Genomic DNA, 10857 nt, shown 5'->3' on the forward strand with positions numbered 1-10857 from the left:
TCATGGAAGTGTACCCCGCTCTCATTTGACTAAAGTTATTAATCTAAGCAAAAATGTAATTAAATCCGAACACTCTATACAAACATATTGAAGTTATAAAAGAGAGACGGGAAAACACATTTCCATGGCGGTGGACCCCAGCTCATGGAATGTGTACACCACTTTCATTTGGCTGATGTTATTAATCCAAGCATGAAAAATCCAAAGCAGCCCATACACGCTGCTTTGCGGGCGTGCTGCACTAGCACGGATCACATTGCATTGCATGTGCATCCGTTGTGCATGCAATGCGATGAAACCTAAGTACAAAAAGTATGTGCTTGCACATACTTTTTGTACTTAGGTTTCATCACATTGCATCGCATTGCATGCACAACGGATGCATATGCAATGCAATGCAATCCGTGCTAGTACAGCACGCTCACAAAGCAGCGTGTATGGGCTGCTTAGGGCCTCATTAAGGCCCAATGGGGCAAGTGTAAAAAATCCTGGAAAATTTGGCAATGCACCAAAGGACCTAATTGTATGATTTTTTTGGTTACAGGTGAGACAGATTTATTTATTACATTTAAAGTTGCCTTTCAGTTTAGGAGGTAACCAGGAAATCTTAGAGAGTTTTTTCCCTAGGTAGCATTCTAGGTACAACAAGATCTTTCAGATTTTGATTTCTTTTGAAAATTATTTTTGGTTTGTTAAGGCATTTAGACAGTATTTTGTAATGTTGTAGAATCTCAAAATTGTTGAGAACAACTTTTTTGATTGCATTCAACTTTTGTTTTTTTCAAAATCTTTTAGTTTTATTAATAATAACTAATAATTATACGTAACTGTGATAAAACATATGCATATATGTTACGTCTATTAATATATCATTTTTATATTTTGCAATAATTATAGTGCTATATTGTTGTATAATAAAAGCATATCACTGCTGCGTGTCTTAATACAAGGTGGGCAACTTCCAGCGGGGTTCCCTCGCTATTCTTCAGGGCATGGATTACAGCTCAAAATGACATGTTCACAAACAATGGGTCCAGGTCAAGGCGGAATGAACAATGTAACTTTGGTTGTTTCATTTGAATCTTGTACATTGCTGGCTGCACATTGCCATATTTGCCAGTGCGGCCATTCAGGCAATTGGGATTGCATGCGGTGTTTGGTTTCCAGCACAACATAACTGGGTACAACATGCAATCGCAACTATACATTGTAGCCCATCAGGCACCTACATGTATTCACTATTTTGTAATACATCTCTGATGATCTTGTTTGCATCTGCTTGATGTCATTTTAATGTTTGTAACACACACGTTTGTTTTATGTATAGGGGTTGCCATGACATCGATTCACATAGCCATCAGCACCGGCCGGTGCGGGACGCACATAGTATGATGTCATTCTATAGTGAGGTTTTCCACGTCAGCATGGCAGCCTCTTCATGGTGGCGGGGGTGGTACATAGGTAAGTGCAATGTATTATTCTTGTGAGCCTGATGACGAGCAATAAATGCTTGAAACATTGCTAAAAGCTATCCTGACTTAAGTGTCATTTCTTCATATGATAAGTCTATATATATATGTGTGTGTGTGTGTGTGTGTTATATATATATATATATATATATAAGTCCAATTTACATTGTGGGAATAGCGGAATGGATATCAGTGTTTCCCATATAGGTGCTAATTGTGCTCAGAGTGTTATTTGAGGAAAGTAATAAATTATTTGTGAGATTAGAATAATAAAATTGCATATAAATATAATAGGTTTATATAAATATAAAGTGCTAGGTGTCTAGGGATTCTATATATTTTAATTTAAAGGTGATGCAGTTTATTGTTATATAGTTTTAGGGTGTCACGTGCAATTAAGAGAAGGGGAATTATTGCCTCAAGTGGTCCATCGCTCATCTTTTTTGTTACTACAGCACCGGGTTTTCCCAAGAGGTCTCCCTTCTTGGTACTAGCCTGGCCCAACACTGCTTTGATTCCAAGATCGGACGAGATTGGGCGTCACATTGTGTTGTTTGACTGTAGATAAATATGATGACACTTTTGAGAGGTTTTATCCACCTTTATTATTTTACTTCGCACCCAGGAGTATAGAAAGGTGTGTGATAAAAGTACCAAGAAAATAATACATATATACAGTGGAGGAGTGAATAAGATATGACCTTATAAGAATGGTGCTATTTCATAGCTGTCATTAAAACCCAGGGGATGCAGGGTGTTCAACTCGAAAATCCAAATAAATATATTAGAGACTTTGTTTGGCACTCCAGATATATGACTTATCTAACGCATGAGATAGGAGGTGGCACTCAACGGATTTTTTTCAAGTGGTATTGTAAAAAGCAATTAAACCCCCCATTGGCCCTATTAGTACTATTTCTGTTAATGTAAGTACAGCTTAAATTAGAATTCTGTGAAACTCCTAATTTTGTTCCGGATTAGTAATGGCAAAACCCAAGACTGCTGGAAAACCACAACACAAGGGCAATTAAATCCTACACTGATCGTGCAAGCATTCTGCTGACACACTGCTAATGTGGCCTTCATAAATGTATGTGGTTGATTTTATGCCCCTGCTAAACTCACATGTCTGTAACTCTGCTTCACATTGATTGGAATTGGTTGATTCGAACACATAAAACAAACTGATTGTTCACTGACAAACTTTTTAATAACCAATTAATTGTCTGATAGTTGTTTTTGATCATTTCTCACCCACACACAGCTAGGTTTGAATGAACATTGGACAATAATTAGATAGTAAAGTTAATGCCCTTTTCTAATTTGTGATGCTGGTTATCCCAGTCATGTTAACTAAAATATTTCCTTTAAAACTGCTTTTATGGAAAATCAATGTTATACTTGTCCAGAATTTCACAGCGTCTGATACATTTGTTTCTTAGAATTTTTCTTTGATGCGCCTCTATATTCTCTGTAGTTCCTTAACAGTTAGAAATGTGGTGCATACGGTTTCCACCAAGATAATGACATAATTAACTAAACAGACAGCACAATTCTCATGAATCTGTATATATATATATATATATATCCAAGTGGAGCCAGGTACTGTAGCTAGTGGAGTGATATTTGCAAAACTCTAGTGACTCCATGATAGTGGTGAATGACTCATGCTGTCTGTTTAGTTAATTATGTCATTATCTTGGAGGAAACAGTCTGCGCTACATGTATAACTGTTAAGGAACTGCAGAGAACTTAGAGATGCATCAAAGAAATATTCTCCCATGAACCTTGAAGAGAGCGAGTTAACCGACCCCATAAAGTACTCAAGTGACAATAAAACCTTCATTGTTAAGTTTAATGTTTACTTAATACATTAAAACTAGGCACTCGCCTGTTCAAAGCTGTCAACGACAACAATGCTGCCATTACCGATGGCATTGAAGGCTGTCAGATCCAACTTTTTTTTTAAGTCAGAACTGTTTTGTTTCCAATTGGCCGTAGACTGATGAATTCATGGCCGTTTGCTTTAGACAGGGTCATTACTTGGGACTCAGTTTAGGGCCCCTCCCCCAGGGTCCTTACTTGGACTCAGTTTGCAGCTCCTCTCAGTCTAGTGCACCTCTCCACAATGGTCCGCAGTAGAATGACTCGCATCTTATGTAGACCTGAGTGCTATTGTTATTGGTGTGGCAGTGGTACAGCAAAATGTCTACTAATTTAAAGGACAGTGGACATACTGCAATGCAAGCTCATCATATGGGCATCATATTCGGCAGTACTGCAGCTAATGTGCATCATGCTCTTTGTGATATTTACTGATGAGTATCTTATGGTGAATTACCTCTATCAATAGTAATATAACTGGGTGACATTTTAGTGGATGTTATTGCTGCTAATGGGCACATTATTTTCCTTGCTACCGCATCATTTCCTTTGTATACTGCAGAACTCCATGCTGTTTAACCATCAATCTGACTTCACACCAGGGGTGATTCTGGACATGTTTAACCAGTGTTAGTATTTATGGCTATTCTTGCACCTTACCAAATTTATGTTTTCACTAGGGAAGCCAATCCTGGGGCATGTTATCAATCTCGGGATTCAGGATTGAATCCTGGGATTGATAACATGCCCCCCCCCCCCCCCCCCCAAAGAAAGAAAAACACCCCAGCCTCCCCATATTTACTTACATGTGTGGGGAGGGTGCGGCCGGGTTGGTGGGTGTGCGGTCTGATACTGCCAGGAGCCGAGTGGGTGGTTGGGCAGGCTGATGCTACCAGGAGCCAGTTGAGTGGGTGGGGACTCCTGGAGCCAGGCAGGAGCGCAGGACGTATAGGCAAGTGGCCAGCATGTCCATGATCAAAGCAGCTCAGGCTGGCTGTGCAGCTGTGTGGCCTGCGCATCGTGACCTCTGACCTCGTCACGCTGCGCAGAGGCGCACTGCCGGGTACGGGAAAAGCCCAGCAGTGTCTGAGTGGGTATTGATTACTTAGCTTGTTATCTCAGTCTCAGCTAGCAGCATTAGGACTGGGGGTGTGGGGCTGGATCTTTCCCAGGTGATCACCTGAGGCCTTTTTAAGGGATTCAGTCCCGCACAGCCCCGCCGGTGATAATTCTAGCTTCTGCTTCAGTTATCCACCTGTTTCTGGTCAGCTTGTTCCTGGTTCCAGTTTGTCTGTGTCCATTCCTGGAGTTTACTGCAGGTCACTTGCCATCTATTCTCCAGAATCATACGGTCATTTGTTTAAGGGGGACTCCTGCGGCCCACTTCTGCCATCTCTGGTTACATAAGTGTTCCATTCTTGGAGCCCAGGCATTATTATTTTGGTTTACCTTTGCTTCTCTGCAGGGCAGTGTTTCCCCTATACTTGTCTTGGTTGCTTGCCCTGGGCCTGGTATTCACAGTGGATGCCGCAGGGTCCCATTTAGCCCACTGGGGCTCTTTCTTGTGGTTTGTCCTTGTTCTGTCTTAGTGTGGTTTGCTGTGCATTGTGTGCTGTTATTTTATAGTGCGTTGCTTTCTTATAGTCGCGTGTGATCTGTGACGTGGTCGCCAACTAATTTCTGTTTCCCAGATATTGGCTCAGGAGCTGTTAGCTAGTGTTATCCCACTGAGGCCCTGTTAGACAGTTTTTCCTTTTGGTCTGCTCTGAAGAATCGCCAGTACCTTGTCCTCTATAAAACCTGGTTGCACCAGAGTTGGGGCAGACTTAATTTGCCCCTTCAAATGTGGCGATTATAGGAGAAGCTTTAGCATCAGTAGGTACTGGTCATTCTACAGGGCAGACCAAAAGAGTCAGAGTAGGACTCGCCGTGGCTGTCCTAAACAGCGGTCACGGCTGTGGGTTCACACCCAAAACCATAACACCGACTTTTAATGCTTTATCTTCTAAAGAAAATTCTCATGATGTACTGCGAGCTCTTTAAACCTATATTGCTCGCACAGAATCTATCAGAAGCGCAGATTCTCTGTTTGTCTTATATGGATTTCATAAAAGATGATTGCCAGTGCACAAACAGACATTAGCTTGCTGGAACAAACTGGTCATTGCCCATGCTTATGAAAAAGCAGGTTGGCCAGTTCCTAATTCTCTCTCAGTACATTCCACTTGGTCAGTGGGCCCCCCTTTCTGCTGAACAGTTGTACAAGGCAGCAATGTGGTCCTCGGTCCACACGTTTCTGAAGTTCTATGCCTTTGACACATTTGCTTCCCAGGATGCTGCTTTTGGTCACCATGTCCTTTTGGCCCCACAGGCATCATCCCACCCTAAATAATGCTGCTTTTGGACATCCCCAATGTCATCCCTGTGGGACAAGGAACCCTGAAGTGGAAATTAGGAGTTATGATAGACCTACCTTCGGTTAGCTCCTTTTCCTTGAGGTTTCTGGGACCACAGGGCGCCCACCGTGATACACCTGGGTGGTGGTGGGGATGTCTACAACTTGGTCACTGGTCCCTTTTCTGCTCTGTATGAGTGAGTGTGATACAGTGTCCATAATCTTTCTCTTCTATCCTTCTCTACTTCCTACTGGACTTGTTACTAAACTGGTGTTCTGTGCAAGGTTAGGGTTATAGGGGAGAGGCAGGGTTATAGGGGAGAGGAGCAAGGCATGCTGGGAGGCCCCAAGCTTTGTAGATTGTGAACTAATCCTCTGGATCCGCCTACAACCCCGATGTAATCTCTGTGGTCCCAGGAACCTCGAGGAAAAGGAGTTAACCAAAGGTAGGTCTACCATAACTCCTTTTTTACAGCCTAACTTTTAAATCCCTGATTATAAATAATATGGTAGCAACAATTTAATTTGTGCTGATATTTTTAAGAGGCTCTGGGACCCCAGCAAGTTACCACAGAATGGCCGCTACATGTGTGGTCAGTGAAGTGAAGTGACCGCTATTATGACAGGGAGGCAGTGGGTAATGAGGGGATGGAAAAGTTTGGGAGGAAGAGGGGAGCAGAGGGTGTTTACTTAATGAGTTATCACCTTTCTCCCCCTCCACAGACACATTAGTCTGAAGGTCAGCAACATGGAGTCATGACCCCATGCTGAGGTGGTCAGGACCCACAGTTTGAGAACCGCTGATATTAATGAATGATTTTGAAATATAATTGCAGCTGCTTGTATCTCATGTACTTAAAAGGGACCATTACATGGCTGGATTGACCAATTTGCTACAAAGGAATACTTGATTACTGTACCTATATAGCCAATATTAATAGTTTGAAAAACAGATCATACATGACAGTGTAGAAAACATTTTTCTATTTATATTAAAATATTTAGCTTTTTTATCATAACAAAGGTGCAAGAAATGTAACTGATTAATAAAAGTATTAAATAAGTCAAAACCTAATCCATGTATATCATGTTTCTCATTAGAGAGCACCGTTACACAGAGCTTCCTTTCCTCAGCATAGTATTAAATCAATGTTTTACATGATTGGAGCAAAAGGCAGTTTTTGAATGCTCTGTCATATCAAATTTTTCTTTTTAGTTCATACGTATACATGTAGCCACTAGAGGTCGCACATGCATGCTCTAATAATCTCTTGTACTTTTTCAATGCAAACACATCTGTAACATTGTGGGTAATTCAGACATGATCGTACGGCTGCGAATTCGCGCAGCGGGCATTTATCGATAAACTGCGAATGGCCATCCTGCGATGCAGTCCTGCTACTCTTTCTATTCGCACATCATTTGCAAGGTGATTTACAGGAATTAGGTTTCTGGGTTGTAAACCTGCCATTTAGTGGCAGTGCTAAGAATAACGAATAACGCAGACCTGCCGACTGAAATGTTGGGAGTGTCTGGGAAAATGCTAGATGTGCCTGAGCATTTTAGGGGAGAGTGTGTGATGTTGGCTCCAGGCTGGATATGTTGTTTTTTTTTTAGCCGAGTTAAGGTGCATACACACTGTGCAATTTTTTGCACCAATTTCGTTGAAAGACGTTTCCCTTGAACCCAGTGTCCTGGACGAAAGATGTTGACAAAAGATATTGACGACAGACGAAAGATGAAAGATCTAGCTACAGTTCATAGGCTCTGTTTGAAAGATGCATGAACAGTTGACGAACAATCTTCATGAACAACTGGCAGGTATGGGCATCATCATTCGTTGTTCGTCGCAAATGCACTGAAAGATATGTTGACCAATTTCATTCAGAATGGCTGAGATGAACGAAATTGGTCAAAAAAATTGTACGGTGTGTATGCACCTTTAGTCTCTGGCTATTCTGAGGCTGTGTAAAAATAATTGGATGCTGAGCCTGTTACCATGAGTTTTGGAGATATTGCTTGGCTGTGAATAGATGTGTAACTGTACACAACCATTTGCACAGTGAGCATATTAATTCTCAAGGAGAAATGTCACTAGTGGGGTGGTGGCTTAACAAAACGCTGGCCATACGAATTTGTGGCCATGCGATCATGTCTGAATAACCTCCATTGTCAAGGCCAAAGCTAAATATTTATCATGGATGTACATTTTGGTTTGACAAATACACCGTTCTCAAAGGCTCACTCTTTGAATGCTGACAATCCTAAGCTAGACCTAGGAAGCAAATGTCACCAAAACATCAATTAGCAATAGTAACACAGTACTCCACCTCCACACATTGGAGTCACATGGATTTCCTTCTAGAATGTGGAATTTGATGGAGCGTAAGCACCCTTCACGATAAAAGAAAGATAATGGTAAAGTATGAAGGTGGTAAGTAAGTATGAAATATATCAAACCTTCTGAGAAGGACAAGTGGAGATGTTTTACATACTAGTACATTATAGGTAGAGAGAATTTGATTAGTTGCCATTGGAAACTTTTTCTCCTCTTTAGAAGGTTGAGCTCTGAGAGGAATCTTTCATATCTTTAACCTAGTTGTTATAATACTTAATCTACATTTTTCTATGTCTTAATTTAGAAATTTTTATTTTTAAGGTATTTGGAAACAGAGGCATATTTATGTTTACAGAGTAATTGATAGCTTTAAGAAATTGCGCCTTTCGTGTTTCTTTTGCACCAATAAGCTGTAAAAACATAATTTTTCATTTTAACTAATTCATGGAAAGGTTTTGTAAGATACACTTAGATTTGACAAGTAAATCATTGCTGACATCAGTTCAAATGTTAAAATCTGTAAAATATTGTGGTGTGTGTTTAATACTCCTCTAAATGCATATTATGCACAAAACTGATATAATTTATAGACCTTTATGCCATGATAAGCAGCATCTATTTGTAATGGCTCACAGAAATACCTACTGTAGGTCCAGAGATGGGAAGATGGGAGAACATATGGGGGGGGGGGTGTAGTGGAGTCCTCATATTAAACAGATCCAAACACATTTTGATATCCTGATGTAATATCTTGTGATATGTCATCAATGAATAATGCTAATTACTCATTAACAAATAGCCCAAGCGATGGAAATAATATTAGCTTTGAAGAATTTTAGGATCTTGAGCATCTAAAAAGGATTTGGGGAAAAGAAGGAATATGAATCAAGAGATCTTAGTATCTGCTTAAGCTTTGTTCGTAGGTAGAAGAGATCCATGCTTCATTTAGATGTAATTCGAGCCCCTAAAGTTTCTGTAAACTGGCTGGATGATGACCCTTTTTATATTGCTTTGACATGTAAAGTAAGGCTCCGACCAGAGTATTGCAAGATGGTTATAGAATGTTATCTCTTAGGCTTACTTGCCTGCCAAATATAAACACTGGAGGATTCCAAGGCGTAAACAGAAAAGCAGCTCAATATACCCACAAACTTGTTCAACCAAAAAACAAGTGAAGACAATGGAATACAAGACAATTTTTAGGATATATCCAGAGCGCTGTCTGTGTTAATTTCTCCTTCTTCTCCAGTTCTCACAGATGATGTTTATGTGGAACAAAGAGAAGAATTTAATGTGTAGGATTATCACTTTTCTTTAGAAGAATGTTTTGGGTATTATTAAAAGGTTTTTGATTCAAATTCTTCACTATCGGTTGTCTTAAAAATTCAAGAAAAAGAAACCCATATGCGTTTGAAAACTTCCCTGTGAATTGTGAGTTACTGGTACGCTTACTTAAAAGAAACCATTACGTGTGTGTATCTTTAATTTTCTAGTGAGTGAAAATGTACGTTTAAAAAACTCTGCGAACACGTGGTGTATTCTGGTGAAGGCTATCAACACCACCACCACAAAGATACCTTTATGAGTTTTAACACACTCACTTTATTGTGAGTGTGGTACGTTCTATTCAAGGAATACTGTATCTTCCTTCTAAAGAAAAGTGATAATCCTACACATTTAATTCTTCTCTTTGTTCCACATAAACATCATCTGTGAGAACTGGAGAAGAAGGAGAAATTAACACAGACAGCGCTCCAGATCAGTAGGTAAATCGTAGCTTGCAAGGCATGTCATTTCAGTGGAACAGTTATGCTAAGTGGCCATTTGGTGCTACCACCCATAGCGACAGCTTTGGGAACTCCCCATTGATTTTTTTTTTTTTTATAGGGAGGTAGAGTCAGGGCCCCACCACACAAACAATGATTTGGTACAGTCAGGGCAGCTCATTGCAAAAAATGAGGAGGTATAGCCAGGACAGTTACAGGCAGACAATGAGTTACAGTCAAGGCAGCTTCTTGCAAGGAGGTACAGTCAGGGCAGTGCATTGCAGACAATGTAGTGGAACATACAGAGCAGCTCCTGGCAAACACAGAAGTGGGACAGACAGGGTGCCCCTTGGAAGCAATGAGGAGGTACAGTCGGGGCCCCCCTTACAAACACTGAGGAGGTACAGTCAGGGTACCTTACACAAAGACTGAGGAGGTACAGTCAGGGTACCCTACGCAAACAATGAGGTACAGTCAGGGCAGCTCCTTCTGAACAGAAGGATGGAACCTGGAGGGCCATACATTGCCTACCCATGCTGTAAAGTTTGTCCGTGTCATATACATATTATATTTTAGATCTGATGGTTGGTTATATAAAACTGTGCAAAATCACATGCCAGGCACTTTCTAGAACAAACCTTTAACAGGCATGTTACTTGATTTGAGATAAATTGCAGAGCAAATGTTATCCAAACACTTTAAGACTGCACTTTGCACCATAAATACATCTTTGCCATGGAAAACCAAGCCACAGATCAGTCATCAGTCACAATTCCTTCATGCCATTGATTTACTAAAACCATCAATTTGCATGGTCCATTGATTTGTGTGTTCTAACAAGAATGGGACCCATTCATATGAATACTTTTATTAAAGCTTAAGTGGAGCTATGGGCTCTCTCATGTCAGATGCTGGGAGCAATACCCAGTGGAAAACGTTTGAAGATTTGTCCAGCATTTTTTTTTCATACCAATTTACATAACCCTTTTCACAACAATTATTTAC

The sequence above is a fragment of the Crinia signifera genome, chromosome 3, assembly GCF_055691185.1.
Source record: "Crinia signifera chromosome 3, ASM5569118v1, whole genome shotgun sequence".
Taxonomy (NCBI): Eukaryota; Metazoa; Chordata; class Amphibia; order Anura; family Myobatrachidae; genus Crinia; species Crinia signifera.